At 43.8% G+C, this 20,976-nt stretch overlaps 1 long non-coding RNA gene across 4 annotated transcripts in view; it reads right to left on the bottom strand.

Annotated features, from left to right (window-relative positions):
* LOC106990969 (uncharacterized) overlaps window positions 1-20,976 on the bottom strand; it is a 48,510-nt gene that overhangs the window by 17,875 nt on the left and 9,659 nt on the right. For all 4 annotated transcript variants that reach the window (XR_009599421.1, XR_001434160.4, XR_003588257.3 and 1 more), the window contains exon 2: window positions 19,669-19,763. This is a non-coding gene — a long non-coding RNA (uncharacterized LOC106990969). The remainder of the gene's footprint in view (window positions 1-19,668; window positions 19,764-20,976) is intronic.

Raw genomic sequence — 20,976 nt, 5'->3', positions numbered from 1 at the left:
AGGAAGAGGAAGGTAATAAGGTAATCAGAAACTTGGCATAGAGGATCAGAAACTGGCTTATGGCTCTTCCTGGAATTACTCTTTAACCTCTTCTCAGAGTGCTTCCCCCCGAACCTCCCCACATCCCCGCCCCACACCTGGCTGTGTGGCTTGTGGGATGTGATTTCCCAGACCAGGGATCCAGAAACCAAACTTACACCCCCTGCAGTGAAAGCCTGGAGTCTTAACCACTGGGCCACCAGGGAATACTCCTCAATGTGCTTCTTCCTTTTTAAACCTCCTTAACCATTTTGGGCTTTCTTGGTGGCTCAGATAGTAAAGAATCTGCCTGCAATGCGGATTTGATCCCTGGGTTGGGAAGATCCCCTGGAGAAGTAAATGGTAACCCACTCCAGTATTCTTGCCTGGAGAATCCCACGGACAAAGGAGCCTGGCAGGTTACAGTCGATGGGGTTTGAGCGACTTAACACTTTCACTTTCACATTTTCCACCCATTTTATTTCTCATCTATCTCAATAAGCAAGTATCCACATGGAGCCCTAATCCTGTCTCTGTGTTCAGATACATTTTCTTAAGACCCATTTGTATTCCTAGGCTTCCCTGGTGGGTCAGCAGTAAAGAATCCACCAGCAATGCAGGAGACCAGGAGACATTGACAGTGAAGTTGCTCAGTCGTGTCCGACTCTTTGCGACCCCATAGACTGTAGCCTACCAGGCTACTCCATCCATGGAATTTTCCAGGCAAGAGTACTGAAGTGGGTTGCCATTTCCTTCTCCAGGAGATCTTCCCGACCTAGGCATCGAACCCGGGTCTCCCGCATTGTAGGCAGACGCTTTACCGTCTGAGCCACCAGGGAAGTCTCCTGCAATGCAGGAGAGGCAGGGGATATAGGTTTGATCTCTGGGTCGGAAAGATACCCTGGAGGAGGGCATGGCAACCCACTCTAGTATTCTTGCCTGGAGAACTCCACTGGGTTGCAAACAGCCAGACATCACTGAAGTGACTTCGCATGCATCTATATTTCTAGATCATTTAATTTGCCTGGCTGGCCTATTGTATCATCAGATTATTTTCCATGAAAACATTCCTGAACATGTCTACATATGTTTTTGATAATTTTTTTCCAAATTTTTTTTGCTTTTTCCTAAAACAAAAAGCTGAACCCATACTTTCTGAAGGCAAGGGGATTAACTGACTCAAACCCACATTTGGGGACCCATTGTGCTCAGTTGTGTTTGACTCTTTGTGACCCCCTGGTCTGTAGCCTGCCAGGTTCCTCTGTCCACAAGATTCTACAGGCAAAAATACTGGAGTGGGTTGCCATTTCCTACTCCAGGGAACCCATTTGTGGTTCATAAAAATAAATTTACTGAGGCACGACCGGCATTTCCAAAAATGAAATAAAATAGAACAGGAAAAAGTATTAGAGGGTGTCATACATCAGGGCTTCCCTCATAGCTCAGTTGGTAAAGAATCTGCCTGCAATGCAGGAGATCTGGGTTCGATCCCTGGGTCGGGAAGATCCTCTGGAGAAGGAAATGGCAATCCACTCCAGTATTCTTGCCTGGAAAATCCTATGGACAGAGGAGCCTAGTGGGCTACAATCCATGGGGCCGCAACAGTCGGACACAGCTTAGTGACTAAACCACCAAACCACACATCTGTTCAATTCAGTTCAGTTCAGTCGCTCAGTCATGTCCCACTCTTTGCGACCCCATGGACTGCAGCATGCCAGGCCATCCTGTCCATCACCAACTCCCGGAGTTTCCTCAAACTCATGTACATCAAGTCGGTGATGCCATCCAACCATCTCATCCTCTGTCGTCCCCTTCTCCTCTTGCCTTATTTTCCAGCATCAGGGTCTTTTCAAATGAATCGACTCTTTACATCAGGTGGCCAAAGTATTGGAGTTTCAGCTTCAGCATCAGTCCGTCCAATGAATATTCAGAACTGATTTCCTTTAGAATGGACTGGGTGGATCTCCTTGCAGTCCAGGGGACTCTCAGGAGTCTTCTTCAACACCACAGTTCAAAAGCATCAATTCTTTGGCACTCAGCTTTCTTTATAGTCTAACTCTCACATCCATACATGACCACTGGAAAAACCATAGCCTTGACTTGATAGACCTTTGTTGGCAAAGTAATTTCTCTACTTTTTACTATGCTGTCTAGGTTGGTCATAACGTTCCTTCCAAGGAGTAAGCGTCTTTTAATTTCATGGCTGCAATCACCGCCTGCAGTGATTTGGGAGCCCAAAAATAAAGTCTGCCACAGTTTCCACTGTTTCTCTATCTATTTGCCATGAAGTGATGGGACCAGATGCATGATCTTAGTTTTCTGAATGTTGAGCTTTAAGCCAACTTTTTCACTCTCCTCTTTCACTGTCATCAAGAGGCTCTTTAGTTCTTCTTCACTTTCTGCCATAAAGGTGGTGTCATCTGCATATCTGAGATTACTGACGTTTCTTCCACAGTCTTGATTCTAGCTTGTGCTTCATCCAGCCCAGCATTTCGCATGATGTGCTTTGCATATAAGTTAAATAAGCAGGGTGACAATAGATAGCCTTGACGTACTCCTTTTCCTATTTGGAACCAGTCTGTTGTTCCATGTCCAGTTCTAACTGTTGCTTCCTGACCTGCATACAGATTTCTCAAGAGGCAGGTCAGGTGGTCTGTATTCCCATCTCTTGAAGAATTCTCCAGTTTGATGTGATCCCCACGGTCAAAGGCTTTGGCATAGTTGATAAAGCAGAAATAGATGTTTTTTCTGGAACTCTCTTACTTTTTTGATGATCCAGTGGATGTTGGCAATTTGATCTTTGGTTCCTCTGCCTTTTCTAAAACCAGCTTGACCATCTGGAAGTTCATGGGTCACGTATTGCTGAAGCCTGGCTTGGAGAATTTTGAGCATTACTTTACTAGCATGTGAGATGAGTGCAATTATGCGGTAGTTTAAGAGTATTTTTGGGCATTGCCTTTCTTTGGGTTTGAAATGAAAACCAACCTTTTCCAGTCCTGTGGCCACTGCTGAGTTTTCCAAATTTGCTGGCACACTGAGTGGAGTACTTTCACAGCATCATCGTTTAGGATTTGAAATAGCTCAACTGGAATTCCATCACCTCCACTAGCTTTGTTCGTAGTGAGGCTTCCTAAGGCCCACTTGACTTCACATTCCAGGATGTCTTGCTCTAGGTGAGTGATCACACCATTGTGATTATCTGGGTAGTAAAGATATTTTTTGTACAGTTCTTCTGTGTATTTTTGCCACCTCTTCTTAATATCTTCTGCTTCTGTTAGATCCATACATATCTGTCCTTTATTGAGCCTATCTTTGCATGAAATGTTCCCTTGGTATCTCTAATTTTCTTGAAGAGATCTCTAGTCTTTCCTATTCTATTGTTTTCCTTTATTTCTTTGCACTGATCACTGAGGAAGGCTTTCTTATCTCTCCTTACTATTCTTTGCGGAATATTGATTCATGAAAATTCTATTTAATTTGCTTATATATTAGTATGGGCTTCCCAGGTGGCACTAGTGGTAAAGAACCAGCCTGCCAATGCAGGAGATGTAAGAAATTCGGATTCGATCCCTAGGGCAGAAAGACCTCCTAGAGGAGAGCCTGACAACCCACTCTAGTATTCTTGCTTGGAGAATCCCATGGACAGAGTTGCCTGGCAGGCTAGTCCACGGGGTCACAAAGAATTGGACATGATTGAAGTGAGTTTACCAAGCATGCATATGTTGGCATGTTCTAGTAAGCAAAAGAAAATATTTCTCAGTGTGAGCTAAAGTAAAAAAGTCTGAAACCCACTGACCTAGCAGATATGTTTCTGGTTATTGTTGCCTTAATAATTTAGCTACCTATTATTGGGGCTTCTTAGGGTGGAGGGAATAGGGGAAAGATCAAGATTTTAATAATTAGTATTGTTCCTTAAGGTAACAATGAAAGAGAGAAAATTCCTCAGTGAAGAAACAGAATACAAACTTCAGCAAGTTTTTTTACAATGAAAAACTTGAGACTTATTCCCTAAAACATCCATAAAATTCATAAGAAAATTATCACCTTGTCCTAAAATTATAGTAAAACATTAATTTGCTTAATTATTAGCTTTAAAGGCTAACTCACTTTTAAAAAGTTTCATTGAGATATAATTCACATGCTATAAAATTTATTCAGTTAAAGTGTATAACCCAGTAGCTTTCAGTACATTCAAAGAACTGTGCAATCATTCAGTTGAGTTCAGTTCAGTTCAGTCGCTCAGTTGTGTCTGACTCTTTGCGACCCCATGAATCGCAGCACGCCAGGCCTCCCTGTCCATCACCAACTCCCGGAGTTCACTCAGACTCACATCCATTGAGTCGGTGATGCCATCCAGCCATCTCATCCTCGGTCGTCCCCTTCTCCTCCTGCCCCCAATCCCTCCCAGCATCAGAGTCTTTTCCAATGAGTCAACTCTTCACATCAGGCGGCCAAAGTACTGGAGTTTCAGCTTTAGCATCATTCCTTCCAAAGAAATTCCAGGGCTGATTTCCTTCAGAATGGACTGGTTGGATCTCCTTGCAGTCCAAGGGACTCTCAAGAGTCTTCTCCAACATCACAGTTCAAAAGCATCAATTCTTCAGCACTCTGCCTTCTGCACAGTCCAACTCTCACATCCATACATGAACACAGGAAAAACCATAGCCTTGACTAGACGGACCTTAGTCGGCAAAGTAATGTCTCTGCTTTTCAATATGCTATCTAGGTTGGTCATAACTTTTCTTTCAAGGAGTAAGCGTCTTTTAATTTCATGGCTGCAGTCACCATCTGCAGTGATTTTGGAGCCCCCCAAAATTAAGGCTGACACTGTTTCCACTCTTTCCCCATCTATTTCCCATGAAGTGATGGGACCAGATGTCATGATCTTCATTTTCTGAATGTTGAGCTTTAAGTCAACTTTTTCACTCTCTTCTTATTGCTGCTGCTGCTGCTGCTAAGTCGCTTCAGTCGTGTCCAACTCTCTGGGACCCCACAGATGGCAGCCCACCAGGCTCCACCGTCCCTGGGATTCTCCAGGCAAGAACACTGGAGTGGGTTGCCATTGCCTTCTCCAATGCATGAAAGTGAAAAGTGAAAGTGAAGTTGCTCAGTCGTGTCCGACTTAGCGACCCCATGGACTGCAGCCTACCAGGCTCCTCCATCCATGGGATTCTCCAGGCAAGAGTACTGGAGTAGGGTGCCATTGCCCTCTCCACTCCTCTTATTACTACAAACTAATTTTAGAATATTTTCATCTTCACCCAAAGAAGGCTTACACCCATAGCAATGACTCCCAGTTCCCCACCTTCCCCAGCTCTAATAAGGCACTATTCTATTTTCTGTCTCTATAGATTTGCCCATTGTGGTCATTTCATATACAATTGACTCTTGAACAATGTGGGGATTGCAGGCACCTATGTTCCTTGCAGTAGAAAATCTATATAACTTTGCAGTCAGCCCTCCCTATATCCACGTTTCTTCAATCTTGAATTCAATCAACTGCTAATTATGTATTACTGTAGTATGGATTTATCAAAAAAATTCATGTATAAGTGGACCCACACAGTTTAATTCCCTCTTGTTCAAAGGTCAACTGTAAATAGTATCATATAATACATGTAGTCACATATACACAAATTCTTATTGTCTTTCATGTTTGGCTTCTTTCACTAAGAATGTTTTCAAGGCTCATCCATGTTGTAACATGTATAAATACTGCATTCCTTTTAATGGGTGAATAATATTCCAGTGTAGGATATACACATTTTCTTTATTTATCAGCTGATGGACATTTGAATTGTTTCTACCTTTTGGCCATTATTGATAATGCTACTACAGATATTTTTGTACAAATTTTTGTATAGATATTATATATTTTCATTTCTCTTGCACATATACCTAGGAGTGGAATGATAAGTCATATAGGAACTCTATACTTTATATTTTAGAAACTGTCAAACTGCTTTCCAAAGTCCTGCACCATTTTACATTCCTACAGTAACTTATGAGGATTCCAGCTTCTCCACATCCTCTCCAACACTTGCTATTGTGTGTACTTTTATAATAGCCCTCCTAGTGGGTATGAAGCAGCATTGTATTATGGTTTTGATTTTCAGTTCTCTAATGACCAGTTATATTGGGCATAGTTTCTTCTACTTATTGGCCATTTGTAATTCTTTGAATAAATCTTTATTTAAAGACTTTGCATATTTTAAACTGAGGTATCTTTTTCATTGCTAAAGTTTAAGTGCTCTTGATATACTTTGAATACAATTTTCTTATCCCAAATGATTTGCAAATATTTTCTCCTATGATTGTCTTTTCACTTGATGCTGTCATTAGTACAAACATTTCTAATTTTGATAAAGTCCAATTTCCTATTTTTTCTTTTATTACCTGTGCTTTTGATGCTGTATCTAAAAAGCCACTGCCTAGCCCAAGGTATAAAAGATGTATCCCTATGTTTTCTTCTAAAATTTTTATAGTTTTAGCTCCTAAATCTTGGTCTAGGATCTATTTTGAGCTAATTTTTTGTATATGCTGTAAGATAAAGATACAACTTCATTCTTTTGCATGTGAATATCCAATGGTTCTGGTACCCTTTGTTGAAAGATGCCAGAACCATTGATTTGGCCATTGAATTATGTTGGCACCTTGCCAATAGTCTGCTTACCGTAATTACAAGTGTTCATCTCTGGAATTTCAGTTCTGTTCCATTGGTCTATATGTCTCTCTTCTTGTCAGTGTGACAAAGTCTTGATTACTTTAGCTTTGTTGTAAGTTTTGATATTGAGGACTGTGAGTGCTCCAAAACTGTTCTTTTTCAAGGTTGTTTCATCTATTACAGGTATCTTCCATTTCTGTTTGAAGTTTAGAATCAACTTGCCAATTTCTCCAAAAAGCCCAGCTGGGATTTTTGATGTGTATTGCATTGAATCTGTAGATCAGTTTGAGGACTACCGTCATTTTAATAATATTTTCTAAGTCCATCTATGTCAAGCAGAGTGAAGTCAGAAAGAAAAACAATATTGTATTTTAATGCCTATGTGTGGAATTTAGGGACTTCCCTAGTAGCTCAGAGGTAAAGAATTTGCCTGCAAGGCAGAAAATAGTATAGATGATCTTATCTGCAAAGGAGAGGTAGAGACACAGATGCGAAGAACAAATGTATGGATAGCAAGGGGGAGAAAGGGGGTGGGAGGAATTGGGAGATTGGGATCGACTCATACACACTGCTGAGACTACGTATAAAATAGATAACTAATGAGAACTTGCTGTATAGCACAGGGAACTCTGCTTAATGCTCTGGGTGGTGACCTGAATGGGAAAAAAGTCAAAAGGGAGGAGGCATATGTATATGCAAGGCTGATTCATTTTGCTGTGCAATAGAAACTGACCCAGCATTGTAAAGCAACTATACTTCAATAAAAATTAATTAAAAATAATATTGAGCTTCAAACATGGGATATCTTTCCATTTATTAAAGTTTCAATTTTTTTTTGTTGTTGTTTTTGGCTGCAACCTGCAGCGTGTGGGATCTTAGTTCCCCAACCAGGGATTGAAGCCCAGAGTCTTAACCACTGGATTGCCAGGGAAGTCCACCAGGGGAGTCCTTGTTTGTTTATTCTTTCCTCACCTTTTTTAGACCATGGGAATTTCTTTCATGCCTGCTTATGCCCTAACTTCAATGTTTGCCTCTTTTTTTTAAACTTCAGCATTAATGATGTAGAATAATTTTCCTAGAGCTGCTTCAAGAACTTAAAAAAAATCTTAAATTTGAAACTTCTATTTTAAAAAACCTCTGTTCTATTTGACCACTTCTAAGTCTGTAAAATGCAGACACATGGATTTATTCTGATAGAAGTTAGTGCATCTGCCCTCAGCTACTTCCATAATGTGACTGGCATCAGAATTATTTTTGGCCTCATAAACTGTTTTTTTTTTCCTTTTTTTAATTATAGGTAACTCTAATGCTCTAGAAATTCACATATACAGCAAAACACACACCCACATCCACTGAAAAAAACCCTATTTTAGCAAAGAGCTTCTCCATCCAGCTTGTTCTGTTCAGCTTCTCTTTGCTCCTTCTTCAGTTCTGCAAATTCAGGTTTATATTTAGCTCCCTTTTGATTCTCCATATGCTCCTTCTAAAAACATTTCCTATTAAGGACGTTTCAACGGCTGATCTCTTGGAGAAATACTGAGTGAATGTGACCTGGAGTAGGTGTGACTGAGGTTTGTCTGCTGGGGGCATCCCGATCAAACTGTAGTCAAGGAAGCCCCTCGGGGAAAGGTCTGGCCTGCAGCTCTCCCGTTTTTCCAGAACCCTTACTGCTGACGACTAGAGAGGGTTAAACATAGCGTGTGCAGTGTTGGTGGGGCGGTGGTCAAAGCACCCCTGTTTGCCCATGTTTTTCACTTCATGGGGAGGGGGAGTGGGCAGAAGATGGGAGGGGTGGGGTCCCAGCACCACAGACAAGAGCAAACAATCTCCTGGCAGGGAGAGGCCAGCATGCCTACCTGCCCAGGGTCGGGTCAGATGGGGGCTTCCCAACCCAGCCAGGTCGCTGACTCCTGATGGTGGTTCTCTGACGGAGCTGACCCTGGCCCCCTGATTTCAGAGCAACTGCTTATGCTTGGCCTGAAGGTCAGGAAGGAAGAGAGGAAGGATTTCAATGAGACTAGCCTTGGGGTCCCTCCATTGGCCCTTTAAAACCACTCTGGGCCTTGGTTTCCTCATCTCTAAAGACTAGATGGCGCATTACTCATATCTGCTTTACTGCGTTGGTCTGGAACTGAACTTATGATATCTCTGAGGTGTGCAGGTACTGCAACAAAGCAACTCACATGAATTTTTTGGTTTCCTAGTGCATTTCCTTAGAGAAGGAAATGGCAACCCACTCCAGCGTTCTTGCCTGGAGAATCCCAGGGACGGGGGAGCCTGGTGGGCTGCCGTCTCTGGGGTCACACAGAGTCAGACACGACTGAAGCAACTTAGCAGCAGTGCATATAAAAGTTATGTTTACGTGACGCTGGAGTCTATTAATGTGCATTAACATCGTGTCTAAAAAAAATATGTACCTTAATTTTAAAATACTTTATTGCTAAAAATGATAACCATGATCAGCCTTAAGCACATTATAATATTTTGCCTGTGGAAGGTCTTGCTTCATACTGATGGCTGCTGACTGATCAGGTTGGTGGTTGCTGAAGGCTGGGGTGGCTGTGGCAATTTCTTAAAATAAGACAGTGATGACAGCTGTCTCATTGATTGACCCCTCCTTTCAGGAACAATTTCTCTGTATCCTGTAGTGATGTTTGATGGCATTTTACCCACAGTAGAGCTTCTTCCAAAATTTGAATCAATCCTCTCAAGCCCTATAACCGCTTTATCAATCAAGTTCATGTAATATTCTATTTTTTGTTGTTGCCATTTCAACACTCTTCACAGCATCTTCACAAGGACTTGAGTCCATCTCAAGAAATCACTTTCTTTGCTCACCTGTCAGAAGCAATGCCTCATCCATTAAAGTTTTATCATGAGATTTTATTGGGTCGTCCTGGTAGTCTAGTTGGTAAAGAATCCGCCTGCAATACAGGAGACGCAGGTTCAGTCCCTGGGTGGGGAAGATCCCCTGGAGAAGGAAATGGCAACCCACTCCAGTATTCTTCTCTGGAAAATCCCATGGACAGAGGAGCCTGGCAGGCTACAGTCCATGGGGTCGCAAAGAGTTGGACACAACTTAGCGACTAAACCACCACCATGAGATTCCAGCAATTCAGTCTCATCCTCAGGCTCCACTTTTAATTCTAGTTCTCTTGCTATTTCCACCGTATCTGCAGCTACTTCCTCCACTGACGTCTTGAACCCCTCAAAGTCATCTAGGAGGGCTGGAGTCAACTTCTTCCAAACTCGTGTTCATGTTGATATCTTGACCACTTCCTATGAATCACTAATGTCCTTCACGGCATCCAGAATGGTGGATCCTTTCCAGAAGGTTTTCAACCGAGTTTGCTATGATCCTTCAGAGGAATCATTATCTCTGGCCACTATAGCCTTATGAAATGTATTTCTTAAATAAGACTTGAAGGTTGAAATTACTCCTAGATGCATGGGCTGTGGAATGAATGCTATGTTAGCTAGCATGAAAACATCAGTAATCCCACTGTACATCCCCATCAGAGCTCTTGGGTGACCAGGTACATAATCAGTGCCAGTAATATTTTGAAAGGAATCTTTTTTTTACTGAACAATAGACCTCAACAGTGGTCTTAAAATATTTAGTAAACCATATTGTAAACATATGTGCTGTCATGCAGGCTTTATTGTTCTATTTATAGATCACAGGCAGAGTAGATTTAGCATCATTCTTATAGACCCTAGGATTTTAGAAATGGTAAATGAGCATTGGCTTCAACTTCAAGTCATCAGCTGTATTAGTCCCTAATAGAGTGTTGTTGTTGTTGAGTTGTTAAGTTGTGTCTGGCTCTTTGTGACCCCACGAACAGTAGCATGCCAGGCTTCCCTATCTTTCACTATCCCCAGAGTTTGCTCAAACTCATGTCTATTGTGTCAATGATGCCACCCAACCATCTCATCCTCTGTCATCCCCTTCTCCCTCTGCCTTAGATTTTCTCAGCATCAGGGTCTTTTCTAATGAGTCAGCTCTTCCCATCAGGTGGCCAAAGTATTGGAGCTTTAGCTTCAGCATCAGTCCTTTCAATGAATAGTCAGGGTTGATTTCCTTTAGGATTGACTTGTCGATATCCTTGCTGTCCAAGGGACTCTCAAGAGTTTTCTCCAGCACCACAGTTCAAAAGCATCCGTTCTTCAGTGCTCAGCCTTCTTCATGTTCCAACTCTCATATCCGTACATGACTACTGGAAAAACCCTAGCTTTGACTCTACCAATATTTGTTGGCAAAGCATTGTCTCTGCTTTTTAATACACTGTCTAGGTTTATCATAGCTTTTCTTCCAAGGAGCAAGCAACCTTTAATTTTGTGGCTATAGTCACCATCCACAGTGATTTTGGAGCCCAAGAAAATAAATGAGTGTTAGGCTGTCGTTCGAAGCTCTGAAACCAGATACTGACTTCTTTCTAGAAATGAAACATCTAGAGATGAAACATCTCTAGAAATGAAACATCTGGCGTCTTCTTCCAACATAAGGCTGTTTCATATACACTGAAGATGTTGTGTAGCATAGCCACCTTCACTAATTATCTAAGCTAGGTCTTTCTGGATAACTTTGACACTAGCACTTGCTGCTTCACCTTCCACTTACACGTTCTGGTGATGGCTTCTTTCTTAAACCTCATGAACCAACCTCTGCTAGCTTCATAGTTCTCGTCTGCAGCTTCCTCACTTCTCTCAGCCCTCATAGAATTGAAGGCCAGTTAGGGTCTCGTTTGGGATCTGGCTTTGGTTTAAGGGAATGTTGTGGCTGGTTTGATCCTCTATCCAGATCACTCAAACTCTCTCTACATCAGCAATAAGGCTGTTTGCCTTTTTTACCACTGACATGCTCACTGAAGTAGCACTTTTCATTTCCTTCAAGAACTTTCCCTTTGCACGCACAACTTGGCTAACTGGTGCAAGGTGCCTAGCTTTTCGGCCTCTCTCGGCTTTCGACATGCTTTTCTCACCAAGCTTGATGGTTTCTAGCTTTTGATTTAAGGTGACAGATGGTGACTCTTCTTTCACATGGACACTTAGAGCCGCTGTAGGATTTTTAACTGGCTTAATCTCAATATGGTTGTGTCTCAGGGAATAAGGAGGCCCCAGGAAAGGCAGAGAGATGGGGGAACAACTGGTCAGAGGAGCAGTGACACGATACTCATGAATTAAGTTCACTGTCTTGTATGATCAAGGTTCATGGTGCCCCAAAACAGTTATGACAGTAACATCAAAGATCACAGGTCACAGATCACCCTAACAAATGCAATAATAGAAAAATATGAAATATTGAAAGAATTACCCAAAAGTGACACAGAAACACAAAGTGAGCAAATGCTGTCAGAAAAATGATGCCTACAGACTTGTTCAAAGCAGGACTGCCACAAACCACCAATCTGTAAAAAACACAATTATCTGTGAAGTGCAGTAAAGTGGAGAGCAGTAAGGCGAGGCACGCCTAGGCTTTGCAGGGTTGTGAATGTGCTCGGCACCTGCTGCCCTCAATAAATATGATGATACCCCCTCAGCTGCTGCCCCTCCGTCTCTGCTGGTGGCCGGTCTGTTCTCCTTCCCTCTCTGTCTCTCTCCCTTATTTTCCTGCATCTAGCCCCCACGTCCTCAGCACATCTTGGATTCCCTTTCAGCTCTTCGTCTTTATTCCTTGGCCTTCATTTTCAGTGCTTTTCTTTCCACTCGAGTGGATGCCAGCTTGATCCTGTTGATTCATTCCAGTTGATCCCAGTGGTCAGTGGGTGCAGCTTCTTTGTTTCTAGACTCTTCGTTTTCACTGTTGCTGAATGTTACCATATTTATTTGCCTTGAGCTAAAAGCCACTTGAACTCACCACCACCATGGGAGGAGACAGTTTTTACCAGCCTGGCACATTCTGGAATCCTTTCTCCAGCTGACCTCAGCCCAGTGCTCCCGGGGGCCAGGCCAGCAAGCAGGGCTCCTTCCTCTTTCTGAGATCTTCAAGACTATCACTCCAGGCCTCTCTGCCTTTTGACACCTTTGGGGAGGGATAAACTCCTGAGACGTGGCTCGGTTCCGGCCCTTTTCCTCCTGGAGGCAGGTCTGTGCACAGAGCCCACACTCCCTGTGCTGAGAGAGTCACCTGCATGCCCCACTCTCACCCAGCGTCAGCTTGCTTTTGCCTGCAGATATAACCCATGCCTCCACCCTCTTCTGTCTCAGTAAGTAAAAAGCATATTTTTGTTTTCAGCTTTATTCACTGTTTTCTCTCTCCAGCTTCTTTAGAACTCAAAGAAGAAAAAGAGAGATGCCGTTTATTGAGGGCTCCTCAAAGACTCCCATGGTGTTGGCAATGCACGAAACTGGCTAAGGAGAAGACACTAAGGAATAGAGGGGACTGTGGCAAACTGAGAGAGAGAGTGTACCGTCCAGGGAGGAGAGTGCCAGCTCAGCTCTAACTCATTGCTATCTTCTGGGCTTTTACGCTCATTTTAGCCAGATACTTTCAAAAATGTCAAAGAAAGCCAGAGACCTTGATTTTTACCTGACATTTCCTCTGTTTTTTTGGTCTAATTTAATGTTTAGATCAAAAACTTTTTTGGGGCCACATGTGGGATTTTAGTTCCCTGACCAGGGATCAAACCCATGTCTCCTGCATTGGAAGCTCAGAGACTTAACTGCTGGACTGCCAGGGAAGTCTCTATCTCCCCACTTCAAAATGTTGACAACAAAATTAAAACCATGAGAGCCAAGTTGGTGTGGAATGAACAAAACCTATCTGTAAGTCAAGGCTGTCCAAAGGCTGTTGGTCAGGGACAGCTGCCCGCATCCTGTCCTGGACCCTCAGCACCGCATCCTCCCTGCTCACATTTGCATGTAATTCCACTTCCGTCATCCCATCTGGAAAACTTCCTTACAGCCCATCAGCAAAACTTGAATTCCAAATGCCACGTGATACCTGAAGAGGAGCATTGCTGTAAGTGAATGAGTTCTTTTGGAACTGCAAGCTAATCATTTTCATTTGATAACATTTGACTCTCCTTTTGATCTGACTTACTTAAAATGTATCCACTTTTATACTAGTTACATATAAATTAACATGCCCAGTATGAAAAGCAAATGGCTCCATCCCTTTTCTTGGAATCAGGTTGATAAAACACTGCTAACTCTTCGGCATCATTGACTTGAAGGTGCCTAGTAAGTGGAATTTGAACTTAAAAACTCTTGCAGTGAGGTGGGCAATAATTTTGTGTGATGGTTCTGAATTGTAACATTGATTCAACAAATATTTACTTGGTGTAAGCATGCGTGTGTGCTCAGTTGCATCCGACTCTTGGTGACCCCATGGGCTGTAGCCCACGGGGCTCCGCTGTCCATGGGATTTCCCAAGCAAGAATACTGGAGTGGGTTGCCATTTCCTTCTCCAGGGGATCTTCCTGACCCAGGACTGAACCTGAGTCTCTTGCATCTCCTGCCTCAGCAGGTGGATTCATTACCATTGCACCACCTGGGAAGCTTTGTTTACTCAGCAGTTCTCTATAAACCACAGCTGTGATGGCAAAACCCACCAGAACACAAGCCTGGAAACTTCTCCTGAAGCTGCCTCTTGTGCTGTTGAACAAGAACGTCAGGATCAGCTGCAGCTGCTATGCAGCTGTGAACCAGGGCAACCTCACCGGCAACATGAAATGTCCGAATGCGGCTACTGATGCTACCCATCCCCTTAGGGTAGAGCTCCTGGCAGTCCTCCTTTTCTCTCTTGGTGAGGTCTTACAGAAACTTTGACATTCAGAAACTGCAGGGTAACTTCAGGAAGATGGTAATGAACATGGTCATGCCAGGGCTCTGAATGTGATTAACTTTCTGTAGCATCAACGTGAGCCTTGTTCCTTAGGCTTCTCGAATATCCTCAAGACTGCCTCTCTCTGGCTGTGTTCACGTCATCCAGGGCAGTCAGCCTCACCCCGGAGCCACCCAGGGCTCTGTGACTCACCCAGAGGAGCTGGGTGGCGGTGCCCCAGAACCACCTCTCCTGCGGGGTGAAAGCCGGGGAGTAGGGTCCTTCAGTGGTTCAGTGCCAGGTCTGGTTGCTCTTCAGGCTCATCTCCTGCTGCCCCCCTCGGGCTCACAGCTGGTCTTCCTTCCCCCTGGGGCTTTTGTATTTTCGAATCCCTTGCTTGGAAAGCCTCCCAGCCTCTTTAAGTGGTGGTTTCTTTTTAATTTTTAAAAATTTCCATTTAAATATCACCCCCTTAGAGTCCTCTCCTTCCAGTGAGTTCCCTTATGTATTAGTGAAGATGGGGCCAGGCTATTCTGCATTTGTGAATAAGCCCCAAATCTCTGTGGCTTAATAAGATGAATATTGATAAACAATCCAGCAGCTCAGGGCTCCAGCTCCTCCTCAGCTGGAGGGTGAGCTCCAGCTCACGCGTCCCAGGGTATGAGGATGGGCGAGAAAAGACTTTCAGGCAGGGACGCTATGGCCCTCACCCTCATGGCCAAACCCAGCCCTGAAAGGTGGCTGGGAAAGCAGTATTCCTTTATAGGCAATATTTCAGTTAAGCTCCACAGCAGGCCTCTGAGGTAATTGGGAATAGCTTGCTCATTTTCCAGGTAGGACACTGAGGCTGAGAGAGGCTATGTGACCCCTCACCCTTGACCCATGGCCATGCAGCTAGGTGGTGGAACCAGAATTCTACCCAGGGCATCAGCCTCCTGAGTCCACTCAGAACCCAAACTCTGTATTGCCTATGTTGCTTCCCTGTTAAAGATAACAAGAAAATGGATAACCTATAACTATTTTCAAAATAATAGTGAGATGTTATTCACCTTTTTCACTCTCATTCTCTCATGAATGGATTATGGGGCTTTCCAGAGGCTCCGTACCTATGATAATGTCATTGCTGTGACAGTGACATATAATGGCGATGTGGCTGTAACTTTAAAATAAATTAACAAATAGTTTTGTTTTACCTTCTTAAAATGTATCCTTTCTAATATAACATTAATAGATTTTACCCACACAAAGGGCTTCCCCAGTGGCTCAGACAGTAAAGAATATGCCAGGCCTGCAAGGCAGGAAACCCAGGTTCGATCTCTGGGTCAGGAAGATCCCCTAGCGAAGGGATGGCTACCCACTCCAGTATTCTTGCCTGGAGAATCCCATGGATAGAGGAGCCTGGTGGGCTACAATCCATGAGGTTGCATAGAGTCGGACATGACTGAACAATTAACATTTTCACTTCCAACCCACACAAAAGTTCTTTGGGGAGGTCTTCAATGATTTCAGAAAGTGTAAAGGATCTTAAGACCAAAAAGTTTGAGAACTGCTGCTGGATTAGAAGTTCAGGGCAATGTGTTTTCTAGTCACAGTTTAAATGCTAGCGTACAGCAATTAAGAGTCTCAGTTTAAACTTTGCACTCAATTAAGAGTGCACGTCCACTGCAGGAGTCTTGGGTTCAGTTCCTGGCTGGGGAACCAAGAGCCTGCATGCTGCAAGGCATGGCCAAAAGGGGGGGAAATCCCCACACATCTCAACTTCTGTATCTTTAAAAAGGGGTTATGGTATAACTATCATATATTACAGGCTTCCCTGGTGGCTGAGATGGTTAAGAATTCACCTAAAATGTGGGAGACCTGGGTTCAATCCCTGGATTGGGAAGATCCCCTGGAGGAGAGCCACTTCCATATTTTTGCCTGGAGAATTCCATGGACTGTATATCCATGGGGTTGCAAAGAGCCAGGCATGACTGAGTGACTAAGCACAGCACATAATATATTATAAATATGACATATTATAACAAATAATCTGTATTACAACATTGAATAAAAGAATAATTTAAAACATTAATCACAGTAGGTTGGATTAGAATTGAGCATTCTAAAAACTAAGAGAGGAATGTTACTATTTAATAATAAATTCAAAGAAACTTTCCATATTTTCTATACCTTTCTCTCAAGTCCATTCCTTTCAAGAATAGTGGGGAAATGTGGCCAATTTGCTCTTACTATAATATTCAATCAGTGAGGCTTCTACCTTCCAGAGACTGATAGTCTATAATCAATTTACCTTGGCTCATATTAACGAAAAGTCACTACAGATAAAATTCATAGTAGCAAAACCCATTTTACCTATGTACTGTGTAAACAGCTCTTGAACTTGGCTGATGGGTTGTTATGTTGTCCCATGCTGCTGTCATTATTGGAAATTTCAGTTTAAATAAAATCAAGTAGGCACTGTCTTCCAGTTCACTGCAGTGGTTATACGATGGCACAATGGCTCAAGTTTATAATCTGATTTACCTTCCCATAGCGAGTAGGCCATGTGAGCAGAATATTCACTGCAATGGAATACAGTGTCTGAATAACTTGATATTTATAATCCCTGTTACTTAATAGAAGGTGAACTGTGTGAGCATAGAGTAGCCCATTTACAAAATAACAGCTAAGGATTGCACAAGGGCAAATAATGCTTGATTTAAAGTGCAATAGCAATTCCTTTAAGATATTCTAGCGTTTTGAAAAATTAAAATTCTAAATGATAAATTAAAAAGGAGTAAATCAGAAGAAGTGGTTAAATACTACTATTAGGTCAGGTGTTATACGTGGTAATTGACATGTTTATCATGCCATGTTTATCGTGTTAAGTTGACATGCTCACCACCTCCCAACAGTTCAGTAACATAGGCATTACTATTTTGTTGTTATTCAGTCACTAAGTCATGTCCAACTCTTTGCGATCCCATGGACTGCAGCACCTCAGGCCTCCCTGTCTCTCACTATCTCCTGGAGTTCTCTCAAGTTCATGTCCATTGAGTCTGTGATGCCGTCCAACCATCTCACTGCTATTAACCTATTTCTGAAAAAGGGGAGAAGTTTATCTTTTTAGGATTTAAACTCAGACACTATGATTCAGTGGGCCAAGCTCTCAAGAACTGTCCATACTGGTGTCTACTATAAAATTGTGAATTTTAAGCAAATTTGGAGTTTTTTAAAAAGTTATTTTTCATTAAAATTTTGTTCTCATTTGTTGTCCTTGCTGCTTTGTTGTGGATTGTGTCCCCATAAAAGAGATGTTAAGCTTGAACACCTGGCACATGAGAATGTGACCTTATTGGGAAAGAGGGACTTTGCTAAGATGCCATTAAGAAGACATGCTAGATTCGAATGGGCCCTAAGGGCTGGTGTCCTTATAAAGAGCAGCAGATCTGGACATATAGGGAGAAGACTGCCGTGCGAAGATGAAGGCAGAAATTGGGAATGCGTTGTCGCAGACCAGGGAACACTGAGGGTCCCCAGAAACTGCAAGAAGCAGGGAAGGAGTCTTCCCTGGGAACTTTGGGGGGGGTATAGCCCTGCCTGCTTACACCTTGATTTCAGACTCCCAGCCTCCAGCTCTGTGAGGAAGAATCAATATATTTCTGTTTTTATAAGCTACCAAGTTTTTGTACTTTGTTATGGCTGCTGGAGAAGGAAATGGCAACCCACTCCAGCGTTCCTGCCTGGAGAATCCCAGGGACGGTGGAGCCTGGTGGGCTGCCATCTATGGGGTCACAGAGTTGGTCACGACTGAAGCGACTTAGCAGCAGCAGCAGCAGCAGCATGGCTGCTCCAGGAAAAGGATGCACTGACTCCATGGGTTGGAGCCCCAGCTGCGCTCACGCTCCTGAGAGCGAGGCCTTGGCTACTGATGCACTGTTGTGCCAGGCACAGAGTAGATGCCCCTGGAGACAATGTCAGCAAGTGAACGGATGATCTGAACAAATTAAGCTAATAATTCGATCTGGATTCTGAGACTGTTTTGAAGGTCTAGTTTTGCAGTGAGATCACTAAGAATCTCAAAAAAGTAAATAAGATACTATCCTAAATATCTTTTGGAACAAAGGAGAATAAAAAAAAAAACTTAGGTTTTTTAATTTGATGCAATGAATTGATAGGCAATAGGGAGCTACTGAAATGCATGGCTAGAAAGATTGTGTGCAGGCAGAGTGCTCTCTTTAGAAGTGAGCTTTAAGAAGGGGACCAGGAAAGTGAGAGTATTAGTTGCTCAGTTGTGTCCAACTCTTTGTGACTCCATAGATTGTAGTCCACCAGACTCCTCTGTCCATGGAAATTCCCAGGAAAGAATACTGGGGCTCCCTGGGTGGCTGCAATGCGGGAGACCTGGGTTCGATCCCTAGATGGGAAGATCCCCTTGAGAAGGGAGTAACAATCCATTTCAGTATTCTTGCCTGGAGAATCCCATGGACAGAGGAGCCTGGCAGGCTACAGTCCATGGGGTCACAAAGAGTTGAACATGACTCAACGACTAACACGTCACTTTGAGAATGGGAGGGTGGTAGAGTGACGAGCTGGCAGGACACTGACCCATGGGCATGGCAGCAGGTCAGCCAGCCAGGAGACCACTCTCGAGCAGCCAGCTCACTCTCAGCAGCTTAGGTTCAGCCAAGGCTCCAGCCCATGAAGTCAGTGTAACCGTTTCCTAGAGCTGCCATAACAAAGTACACCAACTGGGTGGCTTATAAAAAACTGAAATGTGGTATAGACAATCTTATTTTACAAAGCAGAATTAGAGACACATAAGTAGAGAATAGATATATGCATACAAAGGAAACAAGGGCCAAACGGGGGTGGGATAAACTGGGAGATTGGGGTTGACACATACATACTTGAAGCCAGTATTGGAATGTTTCAACCACCAGCAGGGCTGCCCAGTGTGTTCTGATGTTGGTGGCAGACAGGAGACCAGGAGGCCAGTCTACAGACAAGGGGGTTTGTCTCGGAGAAGGAAAGTGTTTAGGAAGAAACAATGAGAGCCTGCTACACATTCAGACAAATAAACTGAAGGATGGCAAATCATGTAAAGACTTCATGGTGCCCTCAGGTCAGAGGCAGACCCCACGCAAGCAGCCAGGGCGGAGGAGCATGTCAGGATGAGATAGGAGAGACAGAAACCACAGGCTTCTCCCCTGGATGTGCACCACCAAGGCCTTGAACTCACCGCGGTCACCGAAGCCACCTGGGGTCACATGAGCACCGACGAAACAGACTGAAGGCGTGGGCACTGGAAGGCGTGAAGGTTACAGATCTTGTGACCTAGGGGAAAGCGGGGGCAGCAGATGAGGGTGATGAAATAAGTAATGGTAGATGTTTAGTAAACATTTCCTGTGTGTGCAAGGTACTGGTCAACGCACTGAGCGTGTGGTCACCACCTTCCTTTTCCCATCAAGCTGGCAGGGTCATGATAAGACATCCCTTTTGCAGATGGGGAAAATTCACAAAATGCTAATTCATGAGTCAAGGTCCTACAGTTAGGAAAGGATATGACCAGCAGTAAAGTCCAGGCCTTTGACTCTAAGCCTGTTTTCTTAATTTTTCACTCTAAAGATACTCAATACCATGCATTAAAGTGTTCAGTGAGCTCTTCCATACAGCATCCCTCTTGGGGCCTGCAGCAATCCTGTGAGGTGGGTATTATCATCAGCCCCATCTACGGATGAGAAAACTGAAGCTCAAGGTATGGTAATAACTTGCCCAAGGTCGTGAGATTTGGGGCTGGTGGAAGTGGGTCTCAAGTCCACATCCTGCAGTCCCAGCCCCCCACTCTTCCACTGCTCGGCTGAGCTGCTGAGCAGAGCACTGCTTGTGCGGAAGTGATGATTTTGAATACACTGAACCCTGAAATTGCAGTAAAGAGGCTAAGTAGGCGAGAGCATAGGAAGAAAGGCCAGCATTCTGAGAAGCTGCAGAAGCCTGGAGGACCCTGGTGGCAGAAGGGCGACACCAGAGCCTGGTGTCCTGTTGTCCTAGAGGAAAGAACCTCTTTACGTCCAGTGTCCAGAGAAGGCTGGTGCCAGGACAGAGCCAAGACCTGGCGCTGGCCAGAGGCACTCTGAGAGAACAGACCATGTCAGTTGGGCGCCGAGAAGAGTAGGCAGGTTACAGGCAGAGGCAAGCCTGCAGCACTCTTAAAATTCTGAATTTTTAGATAACAGGGGACTCTTAGACTTGTTTGAAGGCAAAAAGGAGCAGCCATTGGTGGAAAGAGTTGGGGAGCAATCCTCCCCTGTTCTGGAGAGGAGACAGATGACTTAGGGCTGTGTGAGGTGGGGGTGGGGGTGCCTTTTCATCCTGGAGTGGACAAGAAAGATGCAACCAGATATCACACTTCTGTTTCACCAACATATTTATCAAGGTGGGAGGGGAGGCTTCCCAGGTGGTGCTAGTGCTAAAGAACCTGCAAGCCAATGCAGGAGATGTAAGAGACATGGGTTCGATCCCTAGGTTGGGAAAATCCCTGGAGAAGGGC

Source organism: Ovis aries, chromosome 2 (assembly GCF_016772045.2).
Source record: "Ovis aries strain OAR_USU_Benz2616 breed Rambouillet chromosome 2, ARS-UI_Ramb_v3.0, whole genome shotgun sequence".
NCBI classification, from domain to species: Eukaryota; Metazoa; Chordata; class Mammalia; order Artiodactyla; family Bovidae; genus Ovis; species Ovis aries.
Note: the sequence above shows the minus strand (reverse complement) of the source record. Positions and strands in the feature narration are given on the sequence as shown.